This window comes from Protopterus annectens, chromosome 12.part0, assembly GCF_019279795.1.
Source record: "Protopterus annectens isolate FY-2018-M chromosome 12.part0, PAN1.0, whole genome shotgun sequence".
NCBI lineage: Eukaryota > Metazoa > Chordata > Ceratodontiformes > Protopteridae > Protopterus > Protopterus annectens.
In genome coordinates, this window is record NC_056746.1 from 549,244,134 (window position 1) to 549,266,716 (window position 22,583).

Here is a 22,583-nt window from a genome sequence, read left to right on the forward strand (position 1 = left end):
TGGAAACTCCCCCTCCTTTTGTGGTTCGGTCCGGGTTTTGGGGCTGAAAAGCATGATACGAGGTATAGCCTGGTAGTGCTGGGGTGCTCTCTGGAGCCTTGAACCAGGTTTCTGTCACTGCACAGATATCGATGTTCTCCATACTGAGGAGAGCTTCGAGTGCGTGCATCTTGAGGTTAAGACTTCTGGCGTTTAGCAGCATCACCGTTAGTTTCTTGTTCCTTGTGCTGTCTATGGGGGTGGGTTTGACTTTTGAGCCTTGCCTAAAAAAGGCACTATGGGGGTTGCAAGAGCCTTTGTCAATATCCGAAAGCCCAGTGGTGACAGGTCTAAGCCGTCCCTAGCAAAGCAATGTGGCTTGTCGAGCATGACATCCCAGGCTGACAGACACTGGATCCCCTTTGAATGACACCAAAATTTTAGCCAATTGTTAAAATCGATCATTTTGTCTTTGTACTGTGGCATCATTCTAGGTGAGGGTAAGATGCTGCTCAAGGTCAGGGTCATACCAGCCTGGGCTACATGATCAGAGAGCTCCTCTATGTCTCTTTTCATGTAGTCCAGGGAGGTACATCTCAGGTCATTCACACCAGCATGTACAATGACTGAGTCATATTTGTATTTGCTTTGGAGTGACCTGAGTGCTTGCGTTATGTGTCGGATCCTAGCACCCAACAGGCAGCTCACCGTGACCTTCTCTTTATTAAGTCTGGTGAGCGGGACGTCAGTGTGTCTGACAATAGAGTCACCTATAACAAGAGTATCAGGTGTGTTATTCAACCTTAAGGGCTGTGGCTGCTTGGCACACCGACTTTGTGGATTATGTGTTCTGTGTGTTTTGTTTTGAGGTAGCGTTTGCTTGGATGTCTGCTTTGGAGGTCTCTGTTGCTTAGGTAGATTTTTATTTAGAGCCTCCGAGTATGTTTTTGTGTATTTATGTGTTTGGTTTGCTGATGTGGTGGGACTATGTGATACTGGAATTGTGTTGTGTGAGGTTACCTTCTCCTCCTGACTGGTTACACCAGTTTTGAGATAAGAGAGCTCAGCCTCCAGTTTGGCTAAATAGTTGCATCTCTCACATATATTTGAACCTGTTTGGAGGAGGAGAGGGTTGTCCGTGTACATGAGACAGTTGTAACATTGCCTCAAAATTCCCAGATTCACCAGCTGGACTGGAGAGGAAACCACTGACTGACCTTTGGACATGCTAGAGTAACAGGGAAACTGAATTTAAGACGGACCAATAGAGGACAGGGTAATCGTAGAGAGTATAAGAGTAAGTAGTGCTTATGGTTTAATAGTGCTAACTTGTAGGATTACTTAATTGGACCAGTGAAGGGCCTTAGAATGAGAATATGGTGTTTAAATTGAGAGATAGAGCAGTTCTAAGGGAAAAAATGAAGAGCAGACTTTGTGGAGCCAGGAATAGTTTAAACCCAATTAGGAGGCGCTGCCCGCTGTTGCGCTTTGCACAAAAGTGCGCAAAACCATGCAAAAGAGGGTTTTAAGAGAGGAAGATGAAGGAGTTTTGGAATTGACCCAAAATGGCCAATAAAACTACAGTTTCAAGTCAGTAACCTCTCCCACAGGGGCAGGCTGGCTGCTCAATGTTTTTCACTGCCACTGATCAACAGAGAGACTTTCCTTTAGCCCAAGCAAACAATGGCCTCACAGAAACTTACAAACAGTTCAAGAACAGCAAGCCTGTAACTGAACTTTTTTAAATCTCAGAAAAGTGGGAAAAAGCAAGATTTTTTTGTTTTTTTGTTTTTTCAGAGATAGCAGAGGTTAACAAGTATCAACAAGTTATAACAGTGCAGTAAATGACCCCACACAAGAGTGCTAGGCCAAAGACAGACAAAATGCAAGTTCTGAGAAAAAAACGATTTTAAAAATAAGTGCAAACAGGAAATTCAGTAAACAGCTCTAGGTTGTGCTCTAAATACAGTTACTAATGCAGAAATCAAATTTAAAAAGCCAGAAAATGCTCAAAATAGGCAGCTATGCAGAAAAACTTAGCAAATAAACAGAGGAAAAATACTTAAAGTCTCAAAAGTGGCACCTTTCTTCTCTCAGCATTTTCTCATCTTGGTGGGTGCTTCACCAACAGCCAACAAGCCTGAAAAGATGCCAAAACCACGAGACAACCAGGTTTTAAGAGAGAAGATGAAGGAGTTTTGGAATTGACCCAAAATGGCCAATAAAACTACAGTTTCAAGTCAGTAACCACTCCCACAGGGGCAGGCAGGCTGCTCAATGTTTTTCACTTCCCCTGATCAATAGAGAGACTTTCCTTTAGCCCAAGCAAAAAATGGCCTCACAGAAACTTACAAACAGTTCAAGAACAGCAAGCCTGTAACTGAACTTTTTTAAATCTCAGAAAAGTGGGAAAAAAGCAAGATTTTTTTTGTTTTTTTTGTTTTTTCAGAGATAGTAGAGGTTAACAAGTATCAACAAGGTATAACAGTGCAGTAAATGACCCCACACAAGAGTGGTATAGTGTAAGCTGCTATAGTGTAAGAAATAATTTGAATAAGCTTTCTTTCTGTAAATTGTAGTTTCATATGTTTCATGGGTCTCATCTTTAAAAAGATGCACATCCAGGTAAACCATATAATCATGTTTACAACCCAAGTGAAGTATAAAAACATAGTTGTAGTATTGATGTATTCTAAAAATTCTTCTAAAGTGTTTAAAGATTCTTTCCATATTATACTGATGTCATCCTGAAACCTGTAATACACTTTTATATGAGAATAGTAGTTAGAATGAAAAACATACTTTCTTTCCCAGTATGCCATGACACTGTTGGCATATGCTCCACCACAGGTGGATCCCATGGCAAAGCCAATTATTTGTAAGTTGTATGTATTATTGAACGATATAATGTTATTTGTTAATACTATCTCCAAAAGTTCCATAATGAGATTAATCTTGTCATAGTCTACCCTATGCTCTAATAATAATTCATTAACCCACTGTAACCCGATGTCTCGTGGGATAACGGTATACAGGTCTCTAACATCAGTGGTAACCGATATGTCATTCACATCATACTTTATTCTGATATGTTCTAAAAATGTCCAGGAGTCCTAGCAAATCTGACCCTCTTTCTTCAGTATTTTTTTTCAGTTCATAATCTAATTACTGGGCACCTGCTGATATTATATAATCTCTACCATCCACAAGGTGCCTCATAGGAAGATCCGGAAGCCCCTTGTGTATTTTAGGGATGCCAAAGAGCAAAGGAATTCTGGGGCTGATGATGTTTAGGTAGTTGTACAGGTTGATGTCTATTATATACCTGGTGGAGTGCAATACTCCTTTTTGGAACTTTGCTTCTGGTAATCTTTTGGAAATATGCTCTCCGTATGAGTTGAGTTTCATGCAAACCTGTTCCCCATAAGCAGCTGCTTGTCTATTAAAGGTGCTGCTCATTAGCAGGTAATTGCCTTTGCACCAATCTGTGGTTTAGAATTGCTAATTGCAGCCAAAACAGTTGAATTGCAGTATCATTGGCCAATGCAAGCCACCACAGTGCAATATATAAGGCCTACCTGTAGAGCTGGGCCCCTTTCTTAGTTGTTAAGATGGATATTACTGAGGTGTGGAGAGTACAGCATCACAGAGGTTAGGTACCATAACTGTCAACTGTAGAGATTTATTGAGTATGTCCACAGTTTCACCTCACATGTGTGGTCAGTGTCCCATGATATTGTGGTCATCTGGCAGTTCTCTGGCAAACACTGTGGGTTGAGTTTGTTAAGGTAAGAGACACGCTTGAGTGTCAGACTTCATGCCCTTCAGAATATGTATGCTAATGCAAAAGCTGTTAGTCTAGCAACCTACTATCTTTGTAGGGGCAAACCATCACACATGTCCCTATCTGTGGGCCATAGCCTCCCCATTACATATGGCTGTGTCCAGATTTCTTGTTTTATGGGTTGGGAAGTATGGTAGGTCTGTAGCAGCTATCTTTACATACAGCTGTGTATGCTAGCACACAAAGGGGAGAGTGGACACTTTTGAGGACAGCAAGCTGTACGTGTAACTGTGGCAGCTGTGGCAGTGAGCCAGGATAAGGGTACCCTATACAGTCTGATTGAGGCATGTGATTAAGGTACGTCTGTTATGCAGCAGTGTCAATAACAGAGTAGTAGGCAACATATAGTTAGGCTATACAGATATGTGCAGTGTGCCCCTACCTGCAGACCTCTGACTTGCAAAACTGGGTAGCAGTTCATTAACTAGCTGTAACCTGTGCAGATTAGGATTGCATGACTCAGTCATTACTTGCTGTCTTCAAAATAATGTAAATGAACTGCAACAGAAAACTGAATTTGAACCCAGGACTGTGTATGGCAAAATGCACTGCATGCAAGGAATTTTACAGACTGCACTACTGCGTCACTGCAAAAGCATGTGTATTTGCAAGATATATATGCACATATACAGGCTGTGACAAACATTTTTACATCTATCAGTATGTGCATGGCTTTATATGGCTGTATGCCTGCACCAGAGTCCCAGTTGTACATGCACTTTGTATTGTTACCTTTGCAGGTGTCTTTCCAGAAGTTGCTGATAAAAGGGCACATATATCTGCTATCACAGGCCTCACTTACATCTATTATTATGTCTTTAGCTGGCTACTGACGTATTATTGTACCAGAGTTCAAGGTGCATTTCCCATTGTTCTTATTAGTTTTTATTTTAGTTATATTCCTAATGACTTTTAGTTGCAGTCAATTTTGCTGGAAACACCTGTTTTAAGTCAAATCTCTGTGGTGTGTTGGGATAATGTTGTGGGCTGTAAGTGAGAGAGGTTGTGGTTTGAAACTTGGCAGAGGTTTGTCTTTTTTACATGTGTATAACAATGTCATAAGCACATTTAATTATTAAAGCTTATTTAAGCTTAACTAAGCAAAGCAGCATGGTGCACTGCTTTGCTTAGCTCTGTGCAAATCCACGCTAAAAAAAATAAAGGAAAAAAAGGGGGTGATAGGAAAGTGGTGAAATGGGGCAAGCAGGGAATAAAAACATAGTGAAAGGCAGTTAGGGATGTGCAGGAAGAGTGTAGGAAAAAAAAACATAGTTATCCATATCTTGTACAGCAACAGCTGTACATTTTGACAGATTTTTAAAATGAATTTGGACTCTCAATCCACAGAGAGAGGGGTGAGGACAATATAACTGTGTTGTCAAGCCAATTAGACCAGATTAATGGTGTCCAGTGGACACAGGTGCAACATAGAGAGCTATGTATGGGACGATATATATTTCTTTGGGACAGGTGACCATTTTTTTAAGGTGAGAGTGGAATGTAGGGAAAGGAACATAGGTACATATGTGGAGGTACGTTGAGTAGGAGAGGATGCATTTACAGACAGACAAGACAGTAGACAGGGGAGGTGTGTGACACATGACGGGGGTAAACACCTTGGATGGGGAGGGTGTTATGGAATCTAAGTCACATCTGCCTCCAGCCTGCAGCAGCATGACTCACGTCCCCACCCATGGGACAGTTGACACTGCTGCTTCACTGTACTGAGGGTGTATGTACTGGAGGCTGGGCACAAGGGCAAGCCTGCCCCACCAGGTCAGCCAGCGTGCTCTCAATATGGCACAGGCAGCATTCATAGCTCTGGTGAACAATACTATGCATCATGATTGGAAGTTAATCCTGGGTGACTGCAGCCCCTCTGCCACAAGTCACTGTGGGAGGCCGGGCCCCGTCCACTGAGGTGGTTCCACCCGACACCACAGGTGGTACAGGGGCAGTGGAGGGGCACCACTGGCCTGGGGTCCTGATGTGTTAGAAACATGTATCATGGCCATTTGAGGCAAGGTAGGCAGATCACCAGGAACTGGCCTACTCCGACATGCTGTGGTAATGGAGGTATAGCAATACGTATAGGTTAGTTATTAACAAAACATTGTTAGTAATAACAACATGGCAGAACATTGGAAATAACCAATTAAATATCAATGCATATTATGTGAAACACAACAATCAATAACAGAACAGTCAGTATAACAGCATGCCAGTAACAGTTACAGCATAAGGCCAGCAAAATAGGTAATGTAACAAGATATGTTAACATGCATCCATTATAATACATAACAATAATAAAACACATGCCCCAAAAAACAATTAATGGAGCAACATATAGGTTCATAGGTAGGTACTAGGCTATCAGCCCAAGGGCCTACGTAAGCATAGCCAGCAAGGTTCCATAGCTTACACCACCCAAGAAAGTTATTTTCCTGTGCCACTGTCCAGCAGATACACAGAAGTGATCCCTGGGGTATATTTCCTATTTCCCATCCACTCATCAAGATTTTTCGTGAAGAGTGCTAATGAAGAACTTTGCTTGACATAGATGGGTAGCTTGTTCCAGAGTATAGGAAGTCTCTGGGACAGGAATCTATCCCTCCAGTGTGTCCTGTTTATTGTGGTGACAAGGTTTAGGTCCCTAGAGTGTGTGGCTTGGAGGAATTGAGATTTCTTTAGGTGTAGCATGTCCAATAGCTCTGGGTTTGACATAGCTTTATATGTTAGGCAGGGATCACCTCGGAGTAGGCAATATGCTACGGAGTAAAACTGGGGTTTTTTGAGGTGGTCAGTGTAGAGCATTTGTTTGAGGACAGTAATCCTCTTTGTGAGGTACTTCTGTGGCCTTTCCAGCTGCTGTAGATGTCTTATGAGATACATTCCAAAAGGGGCATTGTACTCTGTAATGGGTCTAATGAGTGATGAGTAGGGGGGAACAATGACCTCTTTTTTCCCTGGATGAGAACCCTTTTATGATGAGGTGTGCCATGTAGAAGGACTTCCTGACTACTGCAGTGATGTGACTATCAAAGGAGAGACTACTGTCCACCTGGTTCTCAAGGTCTCGTATCACGCATTTAGTGTTAAGTAGATTGCTGCCTATGTGATAGTTCCTGGGTACAGAGTTTTTACCAAAGGAGATGACATTGCACTTTTTGGCATTGAGCTTGAGGCCATGGCTGTGACACCAGGCATCTGTCTCAGTGAGGCCCTTCTGTAGGATGTCCACATCATTTGGGGACTTGACTATGGTTCCTAGTTTGCAGTCATCTGTGAACTTCATTAGTCAGAGGCCTTCTGTGTTGGCCTGTACTTCAGAGAAGTAGATACCAAACAGGAGAGGCCCCAGGATGGAACACTGTTGTAATCCACTTGTCACTGCTTTGAGGTCAAATTTGGAGTTAGCAACTTTTACAGTATGGGTTCTGTCCGTGAGCCAGTTGGCAACCCATCTTGTGAGGTAGGGATTTATTCCTAGTTTAGTGAGTTTAGCGATAATTCCAGAATGGGGGATGGTGTCAAAAGCCTTGGCGAGGTCAAGATAGGCTGTGTGAACCATCTTACCCTCATCCATGGCTTTGGTGACTGTCTCAAAGAAGTCAGTCAGGTTCAGGAGGCATGATCTGCCTTTCACAAACCTGAACTGGGTGGGATCCAGAGTTTGGAGGTTACCAATGTCTTTGTTTATGAGTTCCATTATGATACGTTCCATGGCCTTGCAGACCAGGCTTGTCAGGCTAATAGGTTGATATTTCCCAGGATCAGTGGTGGCTCCCCCTTTGTGGAGAGGGCTAACTGTTGATGTGCACCATTCAATGGGCACAAAGCCTGATGCGAGGCTATTACTGAACATGGTGCTTAAGTGGGGAGCCAGTTAGTTCTGAAGTTCATGTAAAATGCAGCCTGGGATGTCCCATGGATGCTGTGTTTTTGGCTTTAGAGAGTGCAGCTTTTACCTGCATAGTTGTGATTACAGGGACTCTGCATTCTTCCTGTATAGATATGGGCCCTTTAGGGGGTGAGAGGGGGATAAAGTTAGCACTGAACCGATCTGCCAGGATGTTGGCAATATCAGTTGGTTCTGTAATTTTCATGCCTTTGTGCTGTAATTCAGACCATATCTGGGTATTGCCATCTAGATTCTTGACATAGCTATAGAATGCTTTGTGATTGTCCTTGGATTTAGTGGCAATTTTGTTTTCATAGCTAGCTTTGGAGGATCTTATAAGGAATCTCAGCTTCTTACTGAGGCTGACCATAACCATAACCAATGAATAACAGTAATAAATTAATGAAAATAAGGTGTGAGGGGAGAGAGAAAATCAGCCCATTAGTAAAATTGTTGCTTACTCCCTTGACAACAGTACTACAATCTACTCTACAGGTCTATATTTTCTTTATGTGTACAGTGAGTACACATCTCCTGTAGCTGATGTAGTGCATACATCCCTCTCAAGCTATATGCATGGGATAGTATGGGCCACACAGTAGCAACTCTGGGTACACACCTACACAGAACACTTGTGCATCAGGTAGACCTATATAACTACCAAGGTGTTCTGTGGGCTGAAATGATGATACTTTGCAATCTAAGTACTCATTGCCATGGTATTCCTGTAACAGGTGGATTACCCACTATTAATTACATAACGTGAAATCGTGACACTTGAGAGACATGTATGTGTACAGTACAGATACTAAACAGTAGTCATGCCTTGTTTGCCAGGCATGAGAATAGAACCCAATAACAGTGACTGAAGGGGATATCTGCATGGAATGTATTAATTGACTGCAGCAGTTTTAACAGCCACTCTAGGCATAAAGCCATACTATGATTACACATATTATTTCTGACTGCACATTGCTGTTTTATCACATTCTGCTAATGCTTTTAACAGTCTTGGAAATCTAAACACACAATTATCTACTCATCATATGCACTACCCCACCCATTTACCTGCAGTTCCTTTGGAAAGAGAATATGTGAGCATTATGTGACTGCTACTCTAATATGTAATGCTACATAGCACTGGATTTGAACCCTGGTCTGTAGTAGGCAAAATGTACTATATACAGAGCATTTAACAAACTGAGATACTGAGTCACTTCTGATTACTGACTGAGTGATACTTGCCTAAAGCTTACCTGATACCAAAGTATGACCTGACAGTACTACTACAGTGTTATACTAGACCGCAATGACAGTAGAATACATGCATGAAATACAAGCATAAAACATATAGTAGGTATGCTATATATGAGTATAAACAATGCTGGTGTACACAATTTATTGTTAGTGGGTTGAAATATCTGTGAAGCCAACAAACAATATCAGTTCATGGACTGTGCTGCCTCACCCATATAGCTTGATTACCTGATGACTGTGGATGACAGAGCATTATGTGAACAATATTGGCCTAGAGATGGCCTTAAACAGTACTATATGAGTTAAACAAAACAATTGGCAGCCATTAGATTTGCATTTTACAACTATTACATTGTTATACTTATCTGCAGCACCTTACCTTACAGCCTGAATGCATACAACTCTACTGCAATGGTTAAAACTACACAGTCATGATGTACACCATTTTCCTTATTGGTAGTGATATTGTTTCATGTTTTATTGCCCAACAGTTGGTATTATTTATTTTTTGAAATACAGCTCTAATTCTGCATTTATTGCACTACAGACTTTACTGATTTTATCCAGATACTTCTATTGTTTAATGTGTTGATTGCCCAATAATTGGCGTTATTCGTTTCTTGCAATAAAGCACTAATTCCTTATTTATTGCACTACAGACTTTATTGTCTATACTTTAATGCAGTTACTGCTATTGTTTCATGCATTTATTGCACAACAGCTGGCATTATTCATTTCTTGCAATATAGCTCTAATTCAACATTTATTGCACTACAGACTTTATTGTATATAAGTTCATGCAGTTAATGCTTTATCCTTTCTTGCTTATTTCACTACAGATAGCATAATACATCCATACTCACTACACTCACAATGCAACCTGGCCAGGTGCTTGGCATGTGACTCATCATTGTGAACCCTCTCTTCTGCAGCTGTTGGGAAAGAATGACACCATTATGCATACCAGTTTTTTCAGACATTCAGATTAGAGATTGGTGAAACAGAGGTAGAATTATTTACATACTTGTGGGGAACTCCCTGCCTGAGCTTCTTGGACCTAGGTGTCCACGAGTTCCCCCTTTCTTTGTTTCAGGTCATCATGGGGGTGATGACACTGCTCACCTGTGTGGGAGATACCAGTAACACTGGTGAGTTCTCCGGCCAGTCAGTCCCAGGCTTCTGCCTTACACTCTGAGCCCTGGAAACCTCTCTTCAGCAGCCAATCATCATGGCTTTTAACTAGGAGTCCAACCATGACCCTGGACTCCAGAATTCCCCAACACTGCACCTGAAAGTACAAACCTTCACCAACACCAGCCATAGTAACCATCAGAGAAGAACTCCAAAGGGTTCTGCTGTATTCCCACCTATTGGGCTTAATATAGGCTGTTTTTCTACCTTTACACATCATTGGGCTACATTCAAAAATATGCCACATTGATTAGCAGTGCACAAACCAGTGCAGCTGTGCTGAGAGGTGTGTAAACTTGCACAACTGTAGTCTTAGTGGAGCTTAGCAGTGCACAAACCAGCACAGTTGAGCAGAGCTCAGCAGAGTGCAGTGGATCCAGCTTTTATAACAAAAATTAATAATATGTATATCAAAATTAAATGCATATTTTCACTTCTATGTATTCAAACCCTGGACCTATTGCACATGAAGCCATAACTCTACCCATTTAGCTACAGAGATAGCAAGAAAACTGGTATACATTCACATATACCACTGAGCTACCTATAAACAGTGCTGAGGACCTTGCCTTGCAGCACGAACACACTTAGACATGCTGAAACACACCTTTAAATAAATACTTAATTACATCTACTTTCTATTTTTAGATGTCTGTCAGGAGTCTGCTATCCTACATGTGAGCAAGGCTTGGCATTGCTGATTTTTGTGCCATGCCGAGCAAACATGCTTTTTTTTTTTTTAAATTAAAATTAAAAAGAAGGAGAAGAAAGAAACATAAAAATAATACAAAGGAGACTGCAGGGAGTCTCTTACTCATCTGCAGCCACTGTTAGCACTACACCTCTCCCTACACTGATTCAATAACTATGTTCCTCGGCTCTCCCTCAGCAATGTGTCATCATTAATATGCATGGGGTACTGTCAAGGAGGAACCATGACCATGGACTCAGATACATTCCATGTAGCCTCTACACAGCGCCTACACAAATTTTATTAAATCCTGGGGATTGTCTTTCCTCACTTCTAAAGAACATTAGAAATAAAGTAATATTTTTAGAATCCACTTTATATAGTGTAATACATCAAGTGTTCTGACTCAAATAAATTTGTATATATTTTTTTAATCAGTTATATTGTTATATGGCTAACAATCAACCTATTCTGCATTTCTCTGCTCTCTTAAAACTACAGTGAAAAAAAACACTTATAAAATGCTTTCTTGTATTTGCTAAACTAATACTATACCCAGATCTGATTCACGTGCATTGTATTTTTTTGAATAATAAAAACAGTCAAACATTTCAAAGCAACAAATACTATATATCCTTTCCAATACAATAGTCAACCGCAGTGCTTATGAAACAGTTGTTTACATAACTAATGCATTGTTTCATTTTAGCTCTTTTGCCTCATTTCAATGGGTAACCTTTTAATAAATGCCTACTAACTAATCCTACCCAGTGTACAGTTTAGGTAACATTTTCAAGTCTGTTGAGCCATCGTGTTACAAGTGTCAGATGCATAAACAAGCATCTCTTCTTAGTGAAGTCTGATCTTTCTTCTCACTTATCTTCTGTTTCTCCAGCTACATCAACATTTGTCAGTTTAACTGGCTCTTCATTCTCCTGCTACACCTGTGGTTGTGCTATTCTCATAGATAGTTCTTTTACCATGTCAATACCTTCATGTTGTGACAGCACTTTCTCATTCTAGAACATCTTCAGAATTGTAAGAAAGGACAGATCAAAGTTCAGCTTTTACATTTCTCTTGCCACTAGTGCAGAAGACTAAAGCCATAGGTTCTTAATGAGCTTCATTCTACAATTAGGGTTTGATTCCTGCAGCCTTTATTTGCCTACTATGTGATTGAGCAAGATACTTATCCAGACAGTGCTCCTTTGCTGAGCCTGAAAAGTTCCATTTGGATAGCAAATGCAAATAAATTAATAAATGAGTATTTATACTGTTCATTGGTAGTTATCACAAAAGGATTAAGGCTATGTACTATGATGACGTGCTTCCAGTTGTCCAAGGTTTGATTCCTTCTGCTTCCATTTGCTAATGTGTAACTTTGAACAATTTAATTAAGCAGTTGGTGTGTGGACAAGACTGACAAATGGGAGTAGGCTCCTCAGTGGTTTCCTGTACTACATGTCTAGCAACTATCTATGAATTTATAATTGATTCTTTAGTGTGACTTCAAATTATTGTATTAAGCAAATGCTGGCCTGCTCTCAGCTGATAATTTTTTGTCTGGCTGCTATGATTTCCACAGTATGTGTTCTTTCTCATAACAGGTCAGAAATCCTATAAATATCAGTGTAGTCTTCCCATATTTAATTGTTGGCTATGAGAAAGGGAACACCAGCATTCCTGTCTCCAGTGTATCATATGCAAATTCAGTCTATTCCACCACTTTATTTTTCAACATACTTCATCACCTCATTACCTTCCTTACCTTCATTAAGTCCATACTGTCTTAAGTTTCACTTTTTTGCCATTCCCTCCATTCTAATCACATCTGTTCGGTTTTCTTTACGGTTTCAATACCCCTGTCTCAAATCTAGTACATTTGTTGCTTAACAAGCTCCAGTACTACCTATGTCATGCAAAACATCCACGTCATCAAGTGTAACATTTCAAACAATCCAGTCAAGTTCTAGGCAATGTATCTAGATTTAGGGATTTCATTGTCCGCCTTTACACAGTCGTCATTAGGTCAGTCATTGAGTATAGTGTCCCTTTGACATGCATCTGTCCAGATACATGCAGCAACTGAAACCCTCACATAACTAAAAGGTTACAAGGTCTAAACAACATGTCCAATATGGATCAGCTCAGCCCTGTCACTTTACTCAACATCCTAAAAACTACTAAGAAGTAACCTGTGTCTGGCATGCAAGGCATCCTCTGGCAATACTGAAGGATTTATTGCACAACAGCAAGTAAAATATCACAAGAAATACTCTCTCAAGGGATCTAAACCTCTTCTGCAACATCAGTAGAACAGTTTGGATGGACAGGTTTATCTCACAGAGGATATCACTGCTGTTGAAAAGGCTCCTTATCCATGTAAAACAAAGTTTACCCCTGTCCATATTCAAACACAACTTAGATATATGGATGGGGAACAGAAAGATTTACCCCAGGACTTCCATCTGTACTACTCATGGACAGAGGCAGCTCCTAAATGCTTTATTCCATGCATGGGGTGGGGTCCCCTCAAATTATCTATGGTATGATTTCAGTTATTTTCACTTGGGGCAATATTGATAATGCCAGTCTTGCAACAAATGGGATAGGTTAATTCAAGCACAGAAAGAGAAATTGACTAAGCTTAAAATGGCTCACAAGGACAGCTAGTCTAGTACTTACCTATGAACCTATAAATCCAGCTAAATAGTCTATAAGGTATGTTTGACTTTGGCCTCATTCAGTCTTAGAACTTTTTTCTTCCCTAACAGTGATAATGAGATATTATGACAACCTCTCTGTGATTCTCAACTATTCCATTACATAGTTCATTTACTGCATAGTTAGTTTATATGTAACCCCTTGTTACTACTATATCCCTAAAACTAAAACAGATAGACATATTCTTTACAATGTTTAGTAATTTAATTCTGCAAATACAGATTGAATCATGGAGCACACCCACACCATGCATGCATCTAAACAAAATAAAAAATATATATATAAATGTAATTATCTACATCCCTAACCTCATCTATGATCATGAACTTTGGTTAGTGAACAAAAGGAATTTATCATGTTTCAAGTACTAGAAATTAAGGTATTTTCTGGCATATTAGTTCTTCATATCTAAGATAAAGTGAAAATCTTGGCAATCCAGGTGCATCTCAGTAGAGTCTATATTAGATAGTTGAAGTTTCAAAAGTTTGACTCTCCTATGATCAACACCATATGATTGAACTTTTAAAATTTCGAAAATCTAATAAAAAAATAAACTACACAAATAAACTACTTGAACGTTTTAAGCAGGGGGCAAGCCCCCCCTGCAACCCCCACACTCCCTGCTCTTTAAATATACCATCTCTGAAATTGCACTACAGTGCAGAAAAAGGAAATCTTCCCATTTTGCGCTGTATAGAGATCTCCATTAAAACATTCAAACTTTCAAAAATTCCATCATATGGTGTCGGCCATATGACAGCTGAACTTTTGAAAGTTTGATCATCTAATATAGACCCTCTCAGTACAGATACTGTATTTCCAGATTGAGAGGAGTCAGTTGAAGTGGCTTTTAGTAATTTGTGATGACAAACCTGGGCAGCCCTTTTGAAAGGTGACCAACCATTGGAAGGAGGCCCTTTGGCAGCCCTAGGACATATTGGAGAGAATGCATCTCTTAGTTTGCACAGTAATGTCTGTGGATCTCTTAGAATGATCTAGAAACTATATATGGGGTGTTGAGGAAAATGTGTTATACTTTGGTCAACTTGCTATTATTGTGAAACTCCCTGTGATATAGAATAGGGATTTGATAGATAAATGGATGGATGAACAGAGTGTTATATTTTACATGGAAACCATGCTGCTTGTTGTTGGCATGGTATTATAAGAAACATTACTGCATTGTAAGGGAAGAATGGTTTTACAGGTTTTATACCATTTTGTTTTATTTATCCAATCAGGAAAAAAGCAATCCCTAACAATGTTTAAAGCCAGTCTGGATGGCTGGATGGGTGTTCACAAATTTTCATTCAGGATATTTGGAGAAAGTCTACTTAATGGGAGATGCTGAAAGTCTCCCACAGTATTGGATGATGTGGCTGACCTTCTCAATGGTCTCCTTTGTCCATAGATTTAGTAAAAACCTATAAACCTATGAACGTATAATAAAATAGGGATGGATTAAGATGAGTTGCAAAGGAATTGGATTCATACATTGACCAGTCAGGAAAATGGAGTGCAGAGATCAAGTTGCTTAAAAGACTTATATGACATCATAACACAAAAAAACTTACCTGATATTTTAACATCATGCAACTACTTATCAGAATTGTTAGAATTGTTCCATACATAAATAAGTCCACCTGAGTGGTATCTAGAGCTCCACATGTTGAAAGATGACCCTATTTCACACTCAGCTATCTTCAGTCTGCTTAATATTAATTCATCTAGACATATTTTGCAATTTCAGTGTTCCTACCTATGCAACTATACCATGGGTGCAACAGCAATGCCGACTACACATCCAGATAAACATAGTGCTAACTATATATAGCAGAAATAATATCAGTGTAAAAGAAAAAACTGCATCAACAAAGGCAAGCATTCCATTTTGTACAGCTATGTTCAGTACTTACATTTCCCGTAAGTCTCCCATAAGACAGAAGGAGCATGTCTAAGTAGCATGTCTTATCAGGATTTATGAAATACTGCAGCATGAATCAGTAATATGGTATAACTGTAGACTTCTTGTCTCACACTGACATTATGACATTTTCTAAGACCATATAAATAAAACACTCGATGCTTACATAACTGGTAAAGATGGCCTTGATGGCATCATCGTATTGCTGCAAAATTGTTGAAGGTTGCTTGACCATTGTTTTTCAAATACCTAAAAGGCTTCATCAGCAGAAAATGCTTCTCATCCACTTCCTAAATAATTGGACATGGTATTACAAGTAGTCCTCAATTTTATCACTTTTAAGAGTGTACTTTTTCAAGCCATAGAACAAGAAAAACAAAATGTGCTACCCTAAACAGATCAGTGAAAAGAATAAAAACAGCTCCAATTTGAATTTCAGATTCTAAGTTAATCCTCATGTGACATCCAGCTAATATCCCACTGAATTGACACCAATTAATGTGATGCCCAGATTTATCCCACCAGACCGCCAACAATTAATGTGATGTCCAGATAATATCCCACTGAACTGCCACCAAATAATGTTACTTCCCTTTCTATCCTGGGTCAGTAACTAAACAGCTTCAGTCCTTATTACTGACTCAAAAGTGAGACTGTCACTTTAACTGAAGTAATATTTCACAATTTTCCCTAAGAGCACAACAGGAACATGCTCTCTAGCCAGGTACTGGACTGCATACTTCTGTTCATCCCTAATGTAACTCCTTATTACACATTTCAGAGCAATGTGTCCCAACTTAAGACCTCTTATGCACTCAAGTTTAAATACATTAAATCTCACACATCCAAACACTTCTGGGAAAGTCTGACACAGATTTCCAGCTGTGTTCCTCCCTCAAAATAATACAGTAATGCTGCCACGAATCAGCGTGTCTTCATACTTTTTAAAAGGAGTGTCTAATTGTGAAAATTAAATATTAAAACAAATAGTGGCAAATGACCGAAGCAGCCAGGCTTTCAGACTGGCCCTGGGAGTTATCAAGGCAAGTATAGGCACTCTCAAATTACTAAAGGAAAATATTGATTGTCCAGCCACAATGTAAGTTAATAAAAATATTTAATATTGATCAAAATGGTTAAAAATATAAAACAGTAATTCCTAATAGACTAACAGAGCTCAATCACCAGGAAAATGAAATCAATATTGAATGATAGAAATCGAACATTTAGAAAAACTCTGACTGATCTAACTGATTAGTTATAATTTCCTAACTAAAGAACACTGTCCCTGATCTAAACTAAATTACCACAACAGGGCAAAGGCAGGCTTCCAGTTCTTGTTGAGTCCTTTTTGTGTATCCACTCCACAGTTTAACTGACAACTGTAACTGACAACTGCCTTCTGTAACTGACTATTGTAACTGACTTCAGAAGGCTCTTAAACTAGCCTATCTGTCGACTGTTCCAGATCTAATTTTCATTTCTTATTTTTAAATTCAACCAACAGCTGTTTTCTAAAAATTCCTTCATGTCTTTCAACTTTTGACAGTAACACATAGCAACTGTCAACATTCTGATGACATCATCTGCTGATCAGTTGAATCTGAGACAGTTTGTCTTTAGAATCTCTCATCAGAAATGTGCAGTTAGAAATGCAAAAGGACACTGCTCAAGTCTCTAAAACAGTCTGTTCAAACAGGTCACAAATCAGCATGTAAGAACTCATTTACAATATCATAGCTAACCTTGCTGGCATACAATACACAGTACAATCCAAAACCACATACAAAACTTCAATCAGGTGTGCCAGCACAGTTGACACCATCAAATTTCTTTACACCTCATGCCAGAGGAAATGTAAAAAACATCACATTAGCAGGGAAATACAAAGGACACACAAGCTTGAAAAATATGTCAAAGTAATAATGGAAATGGTTTACAAGGTAAGCCACTGAGGACTAAGGACCTAGAGCAATCAGAAGACAGGGAATCTAGAAATGTAAGGAGATGATAGCAAAAAATTGTGTAACAAGTTCAGTAAACGAAGATTATGCTGGCATCACTTAATAGTTCCTGAATGCTGAAAGATAAACACTGAAAGAAAAAGGAACCAGCAAGGGTGTGAAGTTGTGTCACATTGTTGGTTAATCCTTTCTAACAGAGCAGATCAGTTATGGTCTGATCAAGAAGAAAGCTTCACTGACATTCTTTAGTGTTTTGTAAGTGTATAGGGCAGTGCACACATAGCTATAAAATAGATGTCCTGGATGTAGGTACAGTTGCAATTTAGTTTGAAACTTTATATTCTTGGGGGGATACAACAAGTTTGAGTGCATCATGTGAAATGATTTTCTTTATCCACATGGTCAAAGTCTCCTACAATACTGCTTAACAATGATTTGACCCCATAGTCAGTACATACAGAGAGTCTGATTTCCTGAAGGTATGGGTTTTTGGAATGTACACAGGAAGTGTCTTTTTTATGTCCTGTGCTGTCAGGTCTTTTTGCAAATCTGCCACAATATCCAAGGGAAATATTTGCAACTCCTTGGCTTGTGATCTGTGAAACTTGAGGTTCATTTTAGGTACTCAGGGCTCATCTTGGTGTGACAGTTAAACTCCTGTGTCATGAAATAGGAGTTATGGAGTGAAATTTTCTGTCTGAGCAGATAACCATAAGAAACAGAGTCTTCACAATCATCCAGTCCAGACTAAGAAAGTCCAAGGATTAAGAGCATTTTTTGGTAAGAATGTGTATCAGTGTGGTGGGAAACTAGTCTCTAAACCACCTTTAAGTCTCTAAGGTTATCTAGGTTTGTATCTGGAGATAACATTGAAATAATTAAATTGTCATTATTATCACTGTTTTTGTACCTAGATAAATTAGGCAGACAGACAAACACATGGACAATTTTTCTTTAAAGAACTCAAGAATGTTCACCAATGAAGATCATGAAGGTAGAATTTTGTTCTACAGACAGTGCTTAAAAATCTCCAAATGCCTGGAGTAAGTTGTATTACTAGACTTCCTTCAGGACTGCAATGTGACACTGTTGAGTTCTATCCTCTTCCTTCCAAATTACAAGCAGCCAGGTCGAAGGATCATGGTTAATGATGACGTACTGGAGCTGTATCTCCAGATCAGTAGAATCAGGTGTGGGGGAGTTTTGCATGACCATGAGCAATAGAAACTACTTCTTCCTGAATCAGACTGCTGCAGATGAGTTCACCCTTTTTGTCTGCCCTTATCCTGTCCAGGATCTTGATGAAAGGCATGACAGAGACAGATATGTGCATTGCCGAAATGCCAAGATTGCAGCAGCATTCATGGCGGAGGCCTGTGGATATGGATCTGGATATGAAGGAACTTTTATGTTGGATGAGAGGCTGTCAGGCTGATCTAGTAGGGCCCATAATATTTATGTTATTATTCTAAATTGTCTGCTCAATGGAGTCTAGTTGTTGTCTGCTGAGTCAGTCTGTCTAAGTCTTAAAGTCTGTCTAAAATTTTTTGAGCTTGCCAAGAGTGAGGTCATGTTGTAATAAAGGTTGTTGATAACAAAGATAATGACTGAGTATCTAGAAGGATCATGCAGTTCTTGTGCCACTAACATTTGTTATTTATATGTGATACTGCTGCCACAGTAAAATAATTCTGATTCTCTTTTCATTTAATGAGTATGCAAAATGAAGAGGGACTTCATTTATTGCTTCAATTTCCACAGTGTTTACTTGAGGGAAAAAATCTAGTTTGTCCCAAGTGACATGAACATATCCTGAAAGGAAGGCTATTCTTGTGAATGAGTGCCTCATTTAGGTTAATTAACTATTACAAAATAAAAGAACTAAATGAATAATGACCAGAATTCCTTTATAAATCTTTTGTTCTCTTGGCAACTCATTAAGAAAGCCTTCCATTGATGATAAAAAGGCAAGCATACAAGTTGAATTTATGCACTTGAAACAGAATATTAAACTACTTAACAAATAAGTATACAATTATGAAAAAAAGGATGGAAATTAAACATTAAACATTAAAAAATGATCATGAAATCATAATGAAATAAAAATATAACATATTCCTGAGTCCATTTGATGCCACAGTACATTTAAAATAAGTAAATCTTGTATTGTAAGAATTATTTCAAAGTATTACCAAACCTAACATTTTAGGATATTTGAAGCACGAAATACACTAAATCACGATACGTCAAGGAATATCAGGAACACAGTAGTCACAAACAAACAACTTTAATGAAGCTTTCAGGTGCTGATGAAGGGTGTAGACCCGAAAGCTTCATTAAAGTTGTTTGTTTGTGACTGCTGTGTTCCAGGATATTTGAAGCTCCACACTGTAGAACAAATCAAACCTTACACCACAAATTCCAGGCTAGATGAATTCACTCAGTTTAATACACAGACTGATTAGAGTACTCTGAAAAGGCTTTTCTGAAAGCCGAGGTGCCAGAGAAGTGTTACTTGCTCTTAATGGTATAAGGGTTTGAAGTTTTGCTGTTAATTTTTACCCCAGAAGTTATTTTTTTTTATTTTAATAGATCAGTCTGTGTACTAAACTGAGTGAATTCATCTTGCCTGGAACTTGTAGTGTGAGATTTTATTTTATTTATTTATTTATTTTTTATTTTACATTTGTTAACCGGGCTAGTCCAACTGGATACATGTCCATTTTCAGTGGAGGCCCGAGGAGAAAAGCTCCACTATCTAATACTTAACAAGCTAAGAATATACAAGTTATACAATAAAACCATTTTCATAAACTTCTTAGAGGCTATCTAAATGTCTGAGTACAATGTGAGTCAATAGCATGAGTCTATAATAGATGCTTTACTAGGTTATGAAAGTTTTAATATAGACATAAGTAACAAAATCTATAATTTTATATAACTAATGAGCTATAGCCAGAAACATTTTTTTTAAGGGGAAAGTGAGTAGTCCTAGAGTAAATGGAAGAGAGGAAAGGCATGTTTTAAAATAATTGCTTTTAAACCCTCCACACAACAATTATGAAATTACAGAAAATGCATAGCAATCGGAATGCCAATATTACCATTCTTAGCACACCTAATATGTTCTTACAACTTCCTCTAAAAATCACAAGCTTGACAGTGAGAGATGGTTTCCTTCAAATGCAGCCAGGAATTCTGCAGAGAAAAAGTAAAGAAGAAGAAGAATGTATGCACCTAAATGTGTGCACATGAGCTACGAAACAAGACTATGAGAACAGCTAAAGGCCATTGTAAATGCCCTCCATTAATGTTTCTATTCATTTTTAATAATTTAAATGTGGAGGAAATATATATGTAGAGCAGTAGGAATAGAGCAAACAGAGGAAAACATAAAAGCATGCAGGTGAGATAAGTATGGATCTAGACAGGGATGGGGAGGCAAGTTTATCTCTCTCTCTCTCTCTCTATATATATAAATATATATATATATATATATATATATATATATATATATATATATGGATCCCCTTCAGTTAACCGAAATGCCACAACGCCGAAACACAAATCACTGACACCAACAGACCGACAACACAAAATACCGACAATACACACAACCATACATGCACTAACCGTAACCCAAACCCTAACCCTAAGGTCCGACACAACCGCACACTTACCCTACCCGTACCCTAACCCTAACTCACTTAACCCACCCCTAAACCCACAGTCCGTCACTATCGCACACACACTCTACCTGCACCCTAACCCTAACTCACTTAACCCACCCCTAAACCCACAGTCCCTCACTATCGCACACTTACCTGTCCGCTCCCTAACACTAAATCCCTCACTCTATCGCACACTTACCGAGTCCGTCGGGTTCTCACCTTGTCAGTCATCTGCGTTGTCGGTGATTTCGGCCCGTTGGATTCCTTGTCGGTCTACTGAGCTTTCGGGCATCTAAAGGTGATCCATATATATATATATATATATATATATATATATATATATATATATATATATATATATATGTATATGTATATCTACTTCATATGTTCGACATTTCAAAATGCCGAATTTCATATGGCTGAGACCATATGATCGACATCTGAAATGTCGAACATATGAAATATAGAAGTAAAAAACAACAAACACTTACCTAAACACTGCTATCAGGAGATCGACTTTTGAAAAGCTGACCATGTAAAATAAAGACATAAAACACAACAAACACTTACCTTAAACTGTTAGCAGGGGGGCTCAGCCCTCCGCACTCCCCCCTCCCCGTAACTTAAATATACCAACTTCAAGATCGTACTACAGTGCAGGAATGGACATCTTTCCATTCCACACTGTACGGAGATGCCGGTTCCGCATTGTCGGCATTTCAAATGTTGATCATATGGTCTCAGCCATATGAAATTCAGCATTTTGAAGTGTCGACAATGTGAAGGGGACCCATTTATATATATATATATATATATATATATATATATATATATATATATATATATCTATATGGATTCACTTTATAATCTCAAAATACTGAAATCTCGAATTTCAGTACCTCGAGACTATAAAACCAAAAGCGCGAAATTCAAAATTGCAACTTTTAAATACACCTTCTACCTCACAAACACACATACACCTTCCTCCCCACACTACAACAAACAAGCAAAACAAACACAACAACACAAATACACAAACCTACCCTACGTATAAGCAGGGGGCAGCCCCCCTGCACCCCCCCATGTGTGGGGTTGTGTTTCCCACACCCCCACTACTTATATATATACTAACTCCGATGTCACACTAAAAAGACAAAGACACTAAACATACCACTACACACTCTACATTCCCCTCACACAAACACACATAACATACGTACAAACACCACCATTCTCAACACTTACACACACACACTCTTACCTACATACCGTAACCTACATCTGCAACTTCCCAACACACTAACATACACTAAAATCCCTACCCAAAACCCTTAAAATATAAACATTTACCTGAATCTCCAGCTATTCATTAACACAGCGCACCACCACAGCCGCTGATTCAACATTTCTGGATTCGGTTATGTGGACTTTCGCACA